Below are 16,883 nucleotides of genomic sequence, written 5' to 3' on the forward strand. Positions count from 1 at the left end.
GGTTTGCAAGCTTCAATAATGCAGTAGGTAGGACAGAAGAAGCCCCTTCTTAAGAGATGAAAAATTAATCAATCTCCTGATCACTGGATTGAAATATTGCAAATACTTGTATAGTTTATGTTCTGGGTTTAAGTCATCTTCATTTTTCATTTAGTACTCTCCATTCCCACCCAGACATTAATCTGGGTGTTTGGTAATTACTATTATTTCCATCTTACCTGAGAAGATTTGAAACTTTGGTTCTACAACAGCTCACACTCCCACACCCAGCTATTCTCTGCTGAAGAATTGGCTCTGTTGCCTCATACCTGTCTCAGTCCTTTCCTGGGTTTCATTCCACATCTGCCCCACAACCCCGGGGTGATACATTCTGCCACTCCAGACCTTTTTCCTCTCCTCCTAAAGTTCTCCACTCATTTCTGGAGTGACCAGAAGGACAGAGAAGCAGTGTCCCCCTCCCCTTCCCCAAGCCTCTGCACTGCAAGGAGAGCAGGAGAAGCATCTCCTCAGGGTGGAAGCAAGTGGAGAGAATGGGAGAGCAGCTCCGCTCCTTACAGTCCCCTTTTCTCAGCTTGTAAGAGCAGCACTAGACTGCTAAACTGGACTGTTCATTCTGCTTGCCAAACAGCTCAAAACACCTTGAGAGGCAGTAAACTGGGAGTGAAAGCTAACCTAAGGAGTTGCCTTCCTCCTTCCCAGTAATTATTGATGATTTGTTCACAGTTCCCACAGAAATGCAGATTTTCTTTTCAAAGTTTGTTCACATGAACAGAAGGTAACTTACATTAGACAAAAATGCATGGTTTTTCTAGGTGATAAATCCTTTTAAGGATATTTTCTCCTAAGAGAGTAGTGTTTAAAACAAATACCAGTTGCCTACGGAGACACAGAAACAGAGCAAGTAAATAGAACTTTGTTTTAAATATTTGGTGCTGGTTGCACTACTCTTGTAAATCTATGTTTAAACACCCAGCCACATTACATGAAGAAGTCATCACCAAGTCAGATAAGGAAAGTTGTTTTGTAACCAAAATACTGGACTGTTAGCTGTTTGTCTCCATTTTTTCCACTCTTAACTAGTGCCCACCACAATAGACAAGATTGTAGAAGAGTTGGGGTATAGGCCAATTCTGCTACAGCAATTTCTATTCCTGCTTACCTCCTGCCTTTTGCTTTCAAAAGCTAGAAGCTGTAGATTCATTAGCTGAAGGCCAGATCTTGGGGAAATGGATTTGAAATTTAATAGCAGTCATGAGGTTGATATACTGAAAAGGGACTTGGGGATGTTTGGAAAGCAATAATAAAGGGCAAGTGAATTCAGAAAGCCAACTATTAAAATGCTTTCATAAGGAAAAGAAATTTAAACTAAAGGAACCATTTTTAATAAAAATATCGCTTGCAGGAAGGAAATTGTATGCATTAATGGAAGCTCAGTATGAACTTAATCCTTAGACTAAAAAGGTGGAAAATATAAGAACTTGTGGCTTGTCCTATCAGGAGAGACAGTTAATGTGGCCATTCTGGAGACATATCCACAGCATGCTAATCATTGGCCATCTGTCAGAAAGAAAGAATAACACCTCCTTCTTATTAAAAAAAGAAGGAAAAAAACCGAAAAAATTATATTTTTCTATTGTGTGTTAACGTTGCACTATCTCTAAGGATTTCAAAGTTATTCTGAGAAAACTCAAGCTCTCAGGACTTTAAGGATTCAAACTGGCAAAGCTGATTGAGGATTTGTGGAAGAAAAGCACAGAAGTCATAAAATTAATTAAAAAATGAATAAATATTGCAACCACAGGCAATGACTTGTCTTTTGAGACCAGACAAGAATTCTTTCTCTCCCTTGATGCATAACTTGATTTTTGCATTTTTATCTCTTGATTTGGAAGTACTAGAAATGTGGTATAAAGTTGGGCAGTTAGGTGATTGCCTAGGACCCTAAGGAAATTAATATCTTTCAAGTATTTTTTTAATGTCTCTTGCTAAAACGGTTGGGGTCCCATCAACTCTACTGCATGTTCCCTTCCTACTTGGGTGTTGGTGGTCACCAGAATATATTTTGTCTGATTCCTATGATATAAAATCATCCTAGACCATAGGGTTTCTTCAGATTCATGAGAAGAGCATGCTGGAGAGTGGGGCACTTGTAAGGCTGGTCAAATACCCCAGGTTTCCTTAACATATCCCTGTGTGACAAATGGCTTGATATTAACTAGTAATGTTGAAAATCACCCTTAAATCAAGTGAGATAACGTAAAATGTAAGTCAAGGTATTAATTCACCACATCCAAAATAATCATCAAATTTAGAAATATACATTAAGATGAAAGTGAGCCAATTTAAAAAAAAAAGGCTCTTTATTCACTTTAAGCCAAAATTATGTTTAGAATGTCTCTTTCTTGATTCACAGGGACTTTCTTTTCACAAATGCCTGGCACTGCAGGCTGTGCACCTCAGATAATAGCATTCATTGCTGAAGCATGCTGGATTTGCAAACTATTTCTGGCTTCTTCCTAGGGTCATCCAGAGGTTCTACTCAAATTTGGTGTTTTGCCATCAAAACACAATCCAATCGCCAGTAAAACCCTTCACTGTCTTCCTCTGCTGACAGACACTACAGTTTCATACCATGTTTCTGCCAGCACCACACTGCCCAACTCACAGAGTCTTCTCCAGCCAGTGATTCCCAGACCCATGGCACCGCTTCTGATTTTTTCTGGCTCTTGGTGGTTGAGGCTGGGGAGAACTGATGCCATTCCCTTTGAAAGATGGTAGATCTGGAGCGGTGGAGTTTGCAAGGGTAATTTTCAATGTTTGCTGTAGCATGGGAAGCAATGATTCGCTACGATTTTGATGCTGTGATTTTATGAAGTAGCTGCCGTACTACGGATCCTGATTAAACATCAGGAGGGGATTTTTGGCCTAGGTCAGACTGACAGGATGACCAGAAAGGATTTTGTTCATCGGTGTAGCAAGTAGTCTGCTTTTCTGCATTGGCTAACAGCCTTTACTAAAACTGTCTCAGCCTTCACCTCTTCCTAAATTTGTGTCTCCTTCATATTCTTAGAACTGCAAGGACAGATGAATTTTTTTTTGTGCTTTTTCTGTTGAAAAAAATGAAACTGCAGCCTAATTTAGCAATCCAAAGGAATGAAGGAAATTGATGACGATCTTGATCTGTACTTTCCTCTTCTTGTGGCCAGTATGGTTGTGGGCTATGACCTATCGCTGTAGTTCTTAAATGTGTTGTAAGGTAATAAGAAGCCTTCAGCAGCCTATGTTGTATGCACCTGGCTTTCATGTTCCCATGAAGTAAACTTCTACACCACTGTTGCTTGCAGCAGATGAGAGTGGATTTGACAATCCCCGAGTTTCATTCCGTTTCTAAAGTTGAATGAATGTAACTGAGGTTTGGAGGTGGCAGTCTTCCCAGGACAGATGGACAACATCTGTCATTTACACTAGGAGCTGGTTTAGGTCTGGAGCGCAGGTTATCATTCTTTTTGATAGTTAATACTTGCCTAGGCACTACAGACTGAAGGTTTATACTGTGTACAATACTATCAACTTGAAAGGATATACTTGGAAATAGGGTTTGAGAAGTCTGGTGAGTATGGAGTAATTATAAATAAATGAGGAGAGGAAAAGATTCAGATTGCTTTAATTTGGACTATGTATTTTGGAAAAATGTGAGGGGGATATATGTGCGATAAATTGTTTTATTTTACATATTACATCTTGCAGTTATAGAGGACCATATATTCATAGCTACTTAGCTTTTCATGAACAAAGAGATTATATGAAAGTCTCTGAACACTGAAGAAGAGCATTAAAAATGGAAGGCAGCTGTGCAGTATGACCTATCAGTATAATATTGCAGTATAATATTGCAGTGATAAATATTAACTTATTGACTCAGGACTACGAAGTCTTCTTATTTATTTTAGCACAAGGGCTTTGCACTTATTTAATCATTTACATCTACGCACATGGGTTTGAACAATAGCAAATTACAACCATAGCATCTAACTACCTCTTTATGTTGAATTTAGAGTTGCACAACACCTGCAATAAAGCTGGAAAGAAAATGAGACTGAGGCAAAGAGGAACGATATGTGGAAGGATGCAGGGGCATATGGCTGGATAAGGAGACAGGAGGAGGGAGCTTACATTTGCCGGATGAGGAGAGAATAGACATGAATTTGGCCTAGGTTTTGTTTTGTAGTAAGTCCACATGTGAAAATGTAAGTGTCATTAGGAAACAACGTGTGGTATATGCAAAGAGGTGCAGCTGAACTGAACAGACTATGCCAAGACTCCTGTTCCTTGATTAATCAGTTCTACCCTTTTCTACCTCAGACACACCCAATAGAAAATGAATATGTGTCATTTCTTAGCATGGTAGCAGTGCCAATAACATGCTGAGGAAGTCAAAGAGCATGACACAAGCATGATGCTAAGGCTGAAGTTTTAGAAACACATCATGACTCCTTCATGAAGTTAACAAAAGGAGAAATCCAGCATAGCTGTATGCAGTTTTCAAAGGGGAAACCACAAGAAAATGAGGAAACTAGCAGGAGCAGCCAAAAAAGAAAAATATTTGAAAGCAGCATGGAAACCACGTTGGAGGTATAGAGCAAAAGCATACCACCTGTCAATAAAGAATTGAGAAGTGAGAAAGAGAAATAGCTAAGCAGCAATGTAAAGGAAGCTACTAAATTCAGACGGCACTTTTCCAAAAAATTAATTTGTGTGCAAGAAAATATCATAAACTCCAACAGGCACAGTGTAAAAGCATGGCAAGATGGATCACAAAAACAGCTCAAGAACAACTTGGAAAGGTTCAAAAACTGATACCACAGATTTTTTTCATATACAACAGAAAGAGCAAGCTTTCCAGAGAATCTGCAGAGATTATAGAACAACTGAAATATAGAAAGAATGTCCTAAGTAGACAAAGGTTATGACACTGATTTTTCTTTTTTTTCATCCATATTAACTATGGAGGAGTTTGAAGTGTAGAAACAGGGACCCTTCTTTCCAGAGTATGTGTCAGAGGCTTTGTCTAAAATTGAAGTATTGGCAGAAAAGGTTATGGATCAAGGAGACAATGTGAGCAATAACAAATCACCAGGAACAGATGGCTTCTGCCCCAGAGTTCTGAGGGAACTCGAGTGTGAAATAGCCAAACTACAAACTGTGGTGTGTAGAAAACTGACTCAGTGTCAGAGGACTGGAAAGTGGTTAAAACAATGCCAATTTTTAAAATAGAGCTCCAGGGGAACTACGGATGAATAAAGACTGGAATTAAGGGACATATGGATAAATATGAGATGTCACAAACCTACTGGAGTTCTTTGAAAGGAATAACACGCATTTAGATAGAGGAGATCTGACTACTATTCCTTTGGATTTGCAGAGTGCTTTCGCTCATGTATATCATCAAAGGTTTTTAAGAAAACTAAACAGGGAAAGTATTTTTAAGGGTAAAGGCTAATCAAAAAATAGGAAAGAGAAGACAGCAGTAAATGAACAACTGTCCTTGCAGTGGAAGACAGTTCACTGCAGAAGCTCCGTAGATATCTATGTTGGGTTCTTTGGTGCTCAACATACTCACATGCGTTCTGGAAAAGGGGAGTGAATACTGAAATGAATGCTGATTCCGTTAAGCTATTCAGGGTAGTAAAGATGATGTCCAGCTGTGAAAAACTGCAGAAAGTGAATGACTGGGAGCTGAACTGACAGCCAAAAGGCAGTGTAGACAACTGTAAGTTAAGTCAAAACCTCTGCCTGAACTACTTTCCTTCCAAGATCCAAATCCTATCCTGCAGCAGGAAGAATGCAGCATAGATTAGAAAATCATCTCCCAGATTCTCAGATTTCATACTCCATACGTGCACTGCAGCTATCTTGAAACAGCTGTACAATAAATGTACTGGACCTGGTCCCTGTTCACGTGGTAGGAAAAGAACAAACCTTAAAGGAGGAACAAGCACTTAAACCAAAGCTGCCTGTGAAAACTTGTGGGTGATTTGGTCTTTTCCTCCCAGTCCTTCACTCAATGCAGTTGCAAACATGACTCACTTTACTGTGACTGTGCTAGGATCTAACCAGGATCAGGGTATTTTTAGGATGGTCAAAATGCAAATCTCTGAAAGATTTTTCTTTTTTTTTTAGTTCTTTAGATCTGAAGTGGAGAGTAAAATGAGAGACAGGGCTAAATTACTTGCTTTTCATATATGGAAGCTCTTAATTGCTGTGTGGTGTGGTTAAAAGCAGAGAGAATACACTGTCAAATTACTTTGCTTTACTGATTGGAACACAAACTCTGTGAAAAGGCTGCAGAAGCAAAATGCCATGGGAGAGAGGGAGACAGGAATGACCATCAGGTATAAAATTAGAGTGGGAGCCTTATGTATTGACTGTGCAATTTCTGAAATAAATTACTTCAGGGATAACTTTCCATACCTATTTTTAAAGCAACTTGGAAACTGATGATGTAAGACATTGACACCAAATGCACTGCTCAGGTGAGAACATTACACCAACCTGAGAATTTTATTTTAGCTGCCATGCATTTATTCAAAACCACTACAATGTCACATATTCACCTGTGTTCTGACATGGTCTTTTCCCTTCTTAAGTTTAAGATGAAAGAGAGTCCTTAGATACAAGTATATGGGTAAAGAAAGTTAAAAATATAGTCCTTGGTCAGAACTACTTCCACCTACATTTTTCTTCTGTGGTGTTATTAAGCTTCATGAGCTCCACAGTTAGCTGTCTGTTCTGAAATAGGATGATCTTTTTGTTGACTATTTGCAAAAGACAGCAAGAATGGAAATATCAGTCAAAGTAGACCGTTATGTGTGTGTGCATGAGGATATGTGTGTGTAGCTATAGAAAGTATTTAATGCATGCCAAGCACTTCCTCATTTCCACTTTTCATTGCATTTTATGGGAATTAATAGTCCAGTTAATAAGACAAAATTTAGTGGAAGTATCTTGTATTCTTGCCCTGGTTTTACTCTTTCCTAACTATTAGTACATGCCTACTCTGCTTATTTGTTTTCTCTTGCAGATGGAAAGAAGATACATCTCTAATATATCCCCAGAGGCATTCCTGAGAATGAGGTTAATAAAAGATATCAAGGGGAAAAAAAAAGTGTTCAAGAAAACAAATCTGGGAGGGAGGGGGCAATGGGAGGCACAGAATGGACCTAAGATCAAAGGCTCAAAAGTGGAAGAATAAGGAACCCAAAAGATAACCTGAACAACAGACACACCCTCAGCAGCACCCCTTGCTCCCTGAAAAGAGTCTGAGGAGCTGGCTGATGGGCACAGCTGGAAGGAAGATCACAGAATGGTTTGGGTTGGAAGGGACCTCAAAGATCATCTAGTTCCAACCCCCTGCCATGGGCAGGGACACCTTCCACCAGACCAGGTTGCTCCGAGCCCCATCCAACCTGGCCTTCAACACTGCCAGGGATGGGGCAGCCACAGCCTCTCTGGGCAACCTGTTCCAGTGCCTCACCACCCTCACAGGGAGGAACTTCGTCCTTACATGTACTTTAAATCTACCCTCTTTCAGTTTAAAGCCATTGTCCCTTGTCCTATCACTACATACCCTTGTAAAACGTCCCTCTCCAGCTTTCTTGTAGTCCCCCTATAGGTACTGGAAGGCTGCTCTAAGGTTTCCCCGAATCCTTGTCTTCTCCAGGTTGAACAAGCCCAACTCTCTCAGCCTGTCTTCATAGGAGAGGTGCTCCAGCCCCCTGATCATCTTGGTGGCCTCCTCTGGACTCGCTCCAACAGGTCCATGTCCTTCTTATGTTGAGCGTCTCATCAACCAACATCCCCAAGTCCTTCTCCTCAGGGCTGCTCTGACCGATTCTGAGGTGGAGGAATCATTGGTCTGACCCATTTCTGTGTAGCCCGATGAAGCGCGGTACGAGTTTATATTGTTCAGCACTGCCTGCTACCTGCGTGTAACTCAAAGGAGTCCCCGGTGGGAGAGCACTCGCACTGACAAAGACAAAGTGTGCGTCGACGGAGCGGGCAGTGGGGCTGCAGGCTGAACGGGCTACGACAAGAATGGCCATTTGAGTTGTCCGTGCCAGAACAGGATCTTCTTTCTTAGAAAAGAGATTAATGACGTACAGAACTCTGAAGGTAAGGTAGATGCGAAGATACTTTCCGTGGTTATCCGGACACCCGCTACAAGTGGTTGATATGCCTAGCCACATAGCTTTGGGCTTGTTTTGATCGTTTGGGTTTTTTGCAGAACAGTAAGTAGAAGTTTTTCAGTGACTCAGAGAGGTCAGTTCATTTTAACTTACTTCAGTGAAGAATGTGTGAAATATCCAAGAGAGTAAAAAAAAAAGGATGTAGCCAGATATTCTACTGGCGTTAATAAGCCTTACTTTGATTTACACTTTTGCGATCTTTGATTTTACAATATCATTAAGTAGCTACAAACTGTCCTTTTTTCAAAGATGGCACTTTTTTATCTTAAAACAGACAGTAAAGATATTCTCATGGAGTTGTTTCACTTGAACACACATGGAATAAGGAGGTCAGTTTGTCACAAATTAGGTGCATTTTTTTTAACATTACTTTTCTTGGTTTCTAGTTTTTCCTTATTTTTGGGTTTTTTTCCCCCCTAAAATAGGTCTTTATTCAATACCAGAAAGCTTACGCACTTGCAAGGAACTATAATAATGAGACACTCAGGATTGAAAACATTGCAGGCTTAGCTGCTTTACTCGTAGGGATGGGTTGCTTTGTAGTACAAAATCTTCAACCTTAATCTATTTTCAGTAGTCATTCTGTTCACTTTCTTCATCTCTGTTTCCTGTGTTGTCAGCTACAAGAAAAAAACCATCTAATTTCAGTTACACAGGCACATGCTGTTGCATATAACAGGGGTGCAAATGCTAAACATACCATATCTAGCTCAGGAGCAGGGTCCAAATACTATTCTTCCATGATTCAGGTGAAATAGGACATCCAGTTAATTAATAGGAAGTAATTGAGCTTTTTTCTTTTTTTCCATATTGATCTTGACATTCTTTTGACATTGGGATCAAATGAACCTGCAGTTGAAGAATCAAAAGAATTACTAAAGAACTACACTGAAACATATTCTTGCACAATAATAAGGTGTACAGAATAAAAACTCAGCTAACATGTTTATTCAAAAAAATCAGAGTTAATAGCCATACCAAAACTTTTTGTCTGGAAATTTTCAACAACATTAGTTTCAAAATTGTATTAAAACAATCTTGTAGATCTCTGCTATTGGCCCAGCTTCTATGCATACCTAGCAAGAGTAGGCTGATTTGGTTGGGTTGTTTGGGGGGTGTGTGGCAGATTTAGCCCTTGTTTATAGAATATTGGAAATTTTCTAAAAGGTGTTCATGAAGACGGCAGTGAAAGAACTTTGTCACTGACTCCCTGCAGCTGGGATTTCATCCAGCAATAACTTTAGCTTGTCTTTTTTCCCCACTATAGGATTATTCCACACAATATTTTCTAATGTATTGGTCTTGCTTGAGTTTCTTCAAGTAATGGGCCTTCCACCATTCTACAGAAAAAGCTGTGGTAAGGATTTCTTCAATCTCAAAATCTAGCTAATTATAGTTAGCATTTGGACTAGTCACTTCATTTAGGAATTACATAATTTACAATCATATTATTTTTTATTTTAATTAATGTACAACGATACTTTAAAATGCAGTCCTGCCTTCTATTCTGTTTTTATTAGTCTCTAACTTGAAAGGAACTGCAGATAAGGTACAATCAGCTCACTTGAACAAGTTCATAAGCAGGGTTGAAAGTAACAATTACAGATGATAGACCTGGGAGCTTGATTCTGCACTGTTGGAACCGCTGAGCATTTGGCTTTGGATCAAGCACCAGATTTATATTTACTGTCAAGGAGCAGAATGTAGAGAGAGTTGCTGGAAGAATTTAAAGTAGAATTTTAAAGTAGAATAAAATGGCAATGTACTAAATCTAAAACACTGTGTGCATATGTAATCAAACTTTGCACCACAATCAGTGTAGGTTTTTTAGGGGCTGTGATTTCTCCTTACTATGTGTGGGAAGGGTGAACTTCCCTTCTGTTGCAGACTTTAATCCATCTTAACTGGTGCTTACAGGTTTCACACCAGTTACTATGAGTTGAGGTGTCCCACAATGACCATACATAAACGCAAATTCAAATATCACCTGTTGATTTCCAGTTTCTTTTTTCCATTTTCTACATTCCTCCTATCATTCAATCAGAATATGTTGCTGAGAGATTTCAGTTTAAATTTATTATGTACTTCACTCCTTGGCCATTGCCTCCCTCTTGGTTTTTTTCAGTATTACTATCTGGCCCCAAGCATGTTTCCTTTCATTTTCTTTCTCCTTATGACTAGTTCTCTTGTTTTATTAATTTTAACCATAATTGAAACCTTTCTGGGTCCTATTGTATTTTATTTATTTGGTAAGCCCAGAATGAAAACATAATCCATTCAGCCCCTGTTAGAGAGTTTTCCATCTCAGTCCACTGTTCTATACAATTACACTTTGTATTGAACTGTCAACAAGATTTCTGTATTTTCATGATACAATGACACAAATTGGTCTCAGTCAAATTGGTGAGGTGATATTCTCTTACGTTTCAATAATATTTGAATAGTCTGATGCATTGCATTAATTTGGTACTGTCTTCTGTAATCTGTTGAAGAAATTATTTACCCATCAATTAATTTATAAAACTGTGCATTTATTTAAATTTCTTCCCTTTGTCCTGATTGTCTCGAATCAATTATACTTAATTTTATTGCCATGATCATTTTCATAAGAAGCCTTTTAGTCATAATATATCATAATAAAATTACCAGAAACCAGAATGTTTCAGGAGGACACACTAACCACTAAAAGCAGTCTTTCTTTTGGTAAAGACTGATGGAACAGTTACTTTCCCCTCTCATTTAGTCTCCAGTCCTAGTATACCTTCAGATTCCTCTGTCACCAATATTCTTATACAAGCCAATGTATTTGTTTGGCATTTTAATAAAACCATACCCCTTGTCCTATTTTAATTGTATTATTTTCTAGGAATTTCTTCTACAATCTGTGGAAAAAAAGTGGTGGGTTTTTTTCTTTCGTTTTGGGTGCTTTTTACAATGAACGTGGAGAAGAAAATGACTTTGTCGTCCTTCAGTTTTATTATGAGGAGTCATTTTCGTACTGTTTCTTTTCCACAATTAGTGGTGTTTTACTGGATTTTGATAGGTATGTGCTTTGAAGCATTAATATAGTTCAATGTTTATTTTCATATTTTTAATATAACTTTAAAATGTATATAGGATATTTACTTATTTGTGTACTTGCAAAGGAGGTACTCAGGTCCTTGTTTCTTATAATAATGTTGATCAATGGAAAACTCCCTTGGTTTTTCAATATGTTCTTATCTACCTAAAGTAATTTGCAATATGTTTCTGAAAACTGTACTTGCCAGAGAGGTGACATATCCTACGTAATGCTTTGGAACAGACTGAAATGGCTACATAAAAATTTATTCCATGCTTTCTAAACATTTTTGTTTAAACCACATTTGAATTTCACATATGGAGGATCATCACGTTAGATCTATTGGGGAAAATAAAACTGTTAAACCGAAAAGTCTATTTTTATGACTAAAAGATGGAATCTGATACACCACGAAGGAAAGATGTCTGCAAAAAATGTACTCTGTTTACTGAGTCAACACAGCAACAGGGTGGGAATGAGCTTATTTCAATGTCATTTTAATTTAATTGTTCCTTTCAGTGGAATCAAATTCCCAAAACAACATGATGCATCTGTGAAGAAGGCAAATCCAATCCTACGATGCTCCAGGCAAAGCATTTCCAAGTGAAGTAAGGAAGTATTAGTGCCATTGTATAAAGTCCCACTCTGAACTCATCTGGAAAACTGTAAAGTTCTAGTCAGCCGTATTCGAGAAAAAATTACCAAAATGGGAAGAGGTACACAGAAAGGCAACAAGGAACATCAGGGGAATGGAGAGCCTGTACTTGGAGAGGATTCCAGTAAAAGAGCAGAGAGTGTTTGTATGAGCAAAATAAAGGTTGAAAAGGGGTATGATTACTGTCTTGGAACACACCATAAGGGAAGCTCTTAGGAAAAAAAAATGCTAAAATAACTGTCAGTTTCAATATGATATTTTGAATGATTCTCTTTGAGCTACTCTGATTTTGAATGATCCTCTTTTACTTACAACTGATGTATTTTGTGCTGGTTTTGACTCTGAAGAATCCTAAGAATACCTTTCACTTGCTTTCAATGATCAACTTTTTTTTTAAGCTCTCATTCTAGTTGTACCTTATAAGCTGTGCTAGTTTACCACCACTTGTTCCTGCAGGTTTTTGTCGCCTTCTGCCCATATGCTGAACTAAGGGGAAAAATATAAAATTTTCAAAGAGGTGTGGAATTTCCTCAAGTGGACATGCAGATTACCATTTTTGAAGAACAATGCTATGCTCAGTTTTAATCTCAAATTCATTGCGTATTGAAATCCAGAAGATGCATAACGAAGCCACAGCCAAAGGTCAGGTTCCTGAAAAAAATTAATGCATTTCCAGTAGTGACAAGTACCCACCATTTTACACTGAAATCAGGATTATATTGTGGATATTCTGTCCTTCTGTAGTGAGTAGCTGCTGGTTTAAATCTGTATACTAAAAGACAAACCATGTGAGGTTTGAGATGTACTTTCAAGGTCTCCTCTATCACCAACAATTTTGCATTGCATAATCAAATAGTCAGTAAAGTGGCAAGTAAATGAGTAGGAAGGATCCATATGTTTAACAAATAGTGTTAAGATTTTGATTTTGAATAATTTCCAGTACACTTTGTTCATCAACTAATAAAAACCACTTTTGGAAGAGAAATGCAGATTAAAACACTCAGTTTTGAAGTGAATATCATAATCCATGCAACAATTACCTTCAGAATTGTTTAGAGACTTGCATTAGCGAATGCACTGAATATATCTGGTTTAAATTGAGTATCCTAGGCCTCTCACATACTCGTCACCAGAACAGGAGTGGGGGGAGGTCAGCCTTCTGTTGTGTCTTTCTTTCTGTTGAGCATGCTGCAAAATACCAAGGAAACAGAGATTCCAGAGGCCAAACATACTGTTGATGCAGATATCAGATCTGAAGATGAAATCTGTCAGATAGATATATTTTCAGCTCTTCCATACAGCTCAGTGCCTGAGCTCAGTCAAATAGCATAGGAATGCTTCAGCCCTCAAAATCTTGCTTTTGTAAAATAGTTGAGGCATGTTCTGAAACTTCAGCAGAGAGAATACAGATAACTGCCTGAAATACACCACCATTAATAGTTTCTGAGAAGTGCAAAGGTAAAAGCCCATTTAAAGCTCCCCTACCAAAAGAAAAGTGCATAATACTTTCAAGAAACTGCATTTTGTCTGGTAATTCTGACTGGACAGAAGACACAGTGACCATATGCCACATAATAGGAATCAGTTGCTCTCAACTCCACCAGCTATCATTATATCTTTCCAGTACCGCTTAAATTCCATTAAATTATATTTTAATTCAAAATAGTATCTCTAAAGCATTAGTTGCTATCTCTGAGCCACTCTGCATTTCTGATCCACCAGGACTGCCCTGTCACTCCACAGTATTGGCCGACTCATCTGCAGCCTGGGCCCTTAGCGTTAACCCCTCAGTCTGCAGTCTTCTGTCAGGTAGTTTATTTGTCAAAACAGAGTGATTTCTGTCTGACCTACTTAAACACTTCCAATTCATGTCTATAAAGCACCATGCCTTGAAACTAGTTCATTAACTCTGTGGGCAGCGGTCGCACAGATGTGATAGCAGCACTTGAGATGAATGGGGGTGCCCAAAACATGGGTGAAAAAATTATATTCATTTTCAGTTTAAGTATTATTCCTATTAACAAGAAAAATCAGATCATCAGATAATTACCACCTGTTCCTCATATATCTCCACTGATATTTAAGTATACAAATAGAACTTACACCTTTGTGGCAATTATTGAGCACACTAACTGAAAACATAACATGGATGTATGCATATAAGCGTGTGTGTGTCTATATGCACATAAAATGTTATTTTCAAAGAGCAATTCTAAAAATAGTATTTAAGTTCCTGATATCTAAATGAATCTTACATCTTGCAAAATTGTGCCACTCTATTTTTTTGCTTTGCAGGGGGCTTGTCGTTGAAGACTGTTGCCAGGGATTCAGTATTTTTTTGGAAAACCTCCAGGCTAAATATCAACTTAGGATACTTTCTGGAGATAACTAATTTCTGAAAATGCTGACCATGGCTGATAAAGCAGAGTGGTGCTCAAAGCATTCTAACATAGTGCAGCCTTTCATAAAAATGTGGAAGGAGGTTCATGAGCTATTTGAGAAGAGGGCAAAAAGCATTATCACTGAATTAAATGAAACATTTGTTTTGTCAGATATTTACAAACAGAAATGTTTGGAATGTTTTGCCAAATATTTTTGAATGTTTGTTCACAGAAGTAGAATGAAATCAGTCTTCACTGGGCAGAATAGATTTGTAGCGTTGAGGGGTAAATTATAACATGCCAGAATCACTCCTCTGTTATCCCTTTGTGTTCCAGGTGAAGGTTCTCATGGGTCCTGTTTCCTACCTAATTTCTAATCTGGTATTTCTTCTATCTGCATCTTGCCATTCAGTGCTGATGCTTTTGCTTCTTTCACCCACATCAACATACCACAGATCACACTTGTATCTGTAACACTCCACTTTCACAGATTTCCATTACATTAAGCCAGTTCCTTTCCCAGCCTCTTCATCCTGCTAATAACCTTTCTTTTCCTCTCAAAGACATTATCTTGTTAATCCTTCTTTCTAGAATTCTTTCCCATGTCTCCTGAATTTATGCTCCTGGACAAAAATAAATTAATTAATTAAGGTCAGAGTTTTTAAACCACAGGACTTTAATGTGTATCTAAATGCATATTTTAAAAGCTATGCTTGTTCACCAGACAGATTAAAGAGAGCCATAAATCTGTACATGCCCCTGTGAAATCACTTTATTTTTTCCAGTTAATCTGTCTTCAATATTCTCAGTAGCAGTAATGCTCCAAAATAAAACTCCACATATGTATATCATAGCTTTCTGGGGGGAAATTCTACCTGTCAAGTGGGGTGTCTTTTTTTAGTTTTTCTGTATTGTTTTTACCTCTTGCTTTAAATCAGATGAATCTAAATGCTTGTAAGGCTCATGCATCAGAACTGAAAAGGGAGCATGGTTACAAATATGGTGTAAAGCCACATCTAAAGAGCATATAAAATCAGAATACTTCACAATTTAAGCTTACTCTGAGGACTGACAAAATTAATCTACCTGTAAATTAAATTGCAGCTAAGTCACTCAAACTTTAACTTTTTCAAAAACTTCATTACATCATCCCCACTCAAAAAATATTTGCCACAGATTTTCTATAGTGGTAGCTCACTTCTTTATGCAGCATAAAAAATGGGGGTGGGGGGGGGTGGGGGGTGTAATGTTGTGGGTTTGTTCCTGATCTTTTCCTAAGAAAGTTTAGAGAAGACTCTTCGCTGCTCACGTACAGACATATGAGGTGAGTCTAAATGGCATCAAGCAGCTGTCCAGCACGTTGTCTATAGCACTGCTTCGGAGGAACACGCAGAAACTTCACAGCCAATTATGATGCCATTAACTTTCCTAGGAAAAAAAATCTTAGGGGGGTTACATCTTACTTTTTTCTGTTAAAGCCATAAGGAAAGTAATGCTGGAAAATTTTGTGTAGTTTCTTGCAGTGAGATATATTGCAGATTACTTCCCTACAAAACGGCCATTCAGCAATGCCAACCGCTATTAAACACTTTTTTTTTTTAATATCATTCTGTATCTCAAATGACAAATGATTCTTAATGTGTGAACTTTTAGAAAGCTGGACTTCATGAAATGAGAGCAGTTTTCCTTTAAGCTACATGAAAATGTCACTTCCCTCCTCTCAGCATGCTGCACAGATGCAATGTAATGTGGAAATGAGATCTGGGCCTTAAAACCAATTCTGTGTCTACAGGATTCTTGAAATCTGAAATATGTGGCAAGTACCTTGATGACAGGCAGTATGAAAGAGAGATCTTTGAAAGAAAATTTCGGCTAACGAAGGTGAAACTTTTAAAAAGGCAGCCTAAATTTGAAATGCAAATAAGATGCAATAAATTATTTCCTTAATAAATAAATAGGGGGTTTTTAAAATGGTCTACTAGCAAATTATAAACTTTTTTCCTCAACAGATCTTTAAATGAGGTTCCTAAATAATTTCTGTGACTCACTTCTAGGGGAAAAAATAACACATATGAAGGTCAATGGCAAAGTTCTATTCACTTTAATGGGGTGAGAATTACAAGTTTATTCAGAGCTTTTTTATAAACATCTGCTAATTATGTTTCATTGAGATGCTTAATCTCTATTTGCTGCTTCCTAGATGTGAGCTCATTTACCTGATAACTTGATATTTCTCTGACAGTGTCTTGTGTCTTGGAATATTTCTATGAAATGAGGTTGAGGTATAGTTACATACTTTTAATGTATGAAGCAGCACAGATCTTAATACATCTTCAAGATCTTAAACATCTTAAATTCATTCAATATTAGTATCTTTTTTCTGACACAGTTTCCTCAGAACTGCTAATCCTGAAAATTACCTGTATCATCTGTTCTCACCTTAACAAAGACATCCCTTTTTCCACCCGACTTTTTAGTTCTTCAGCTAATCTCCAGGAAATTGCACTGTACTGCATTCTAAGAATAAATTGTGTCATAAT

Source organism: Buteo buteo, chromosome 20 (genome assembly GCF_964188355.1).
Source record: "Buteo buteo chromosome 20, bButBut1.hap1.1, whole genome shotgun sequence".
NCBI classification, from domain to species: Eukaryota; Metazoa; Chordata; class Aves; order Accipitriformes; family Accipitridae; genus Buteo; species Buteo buteo.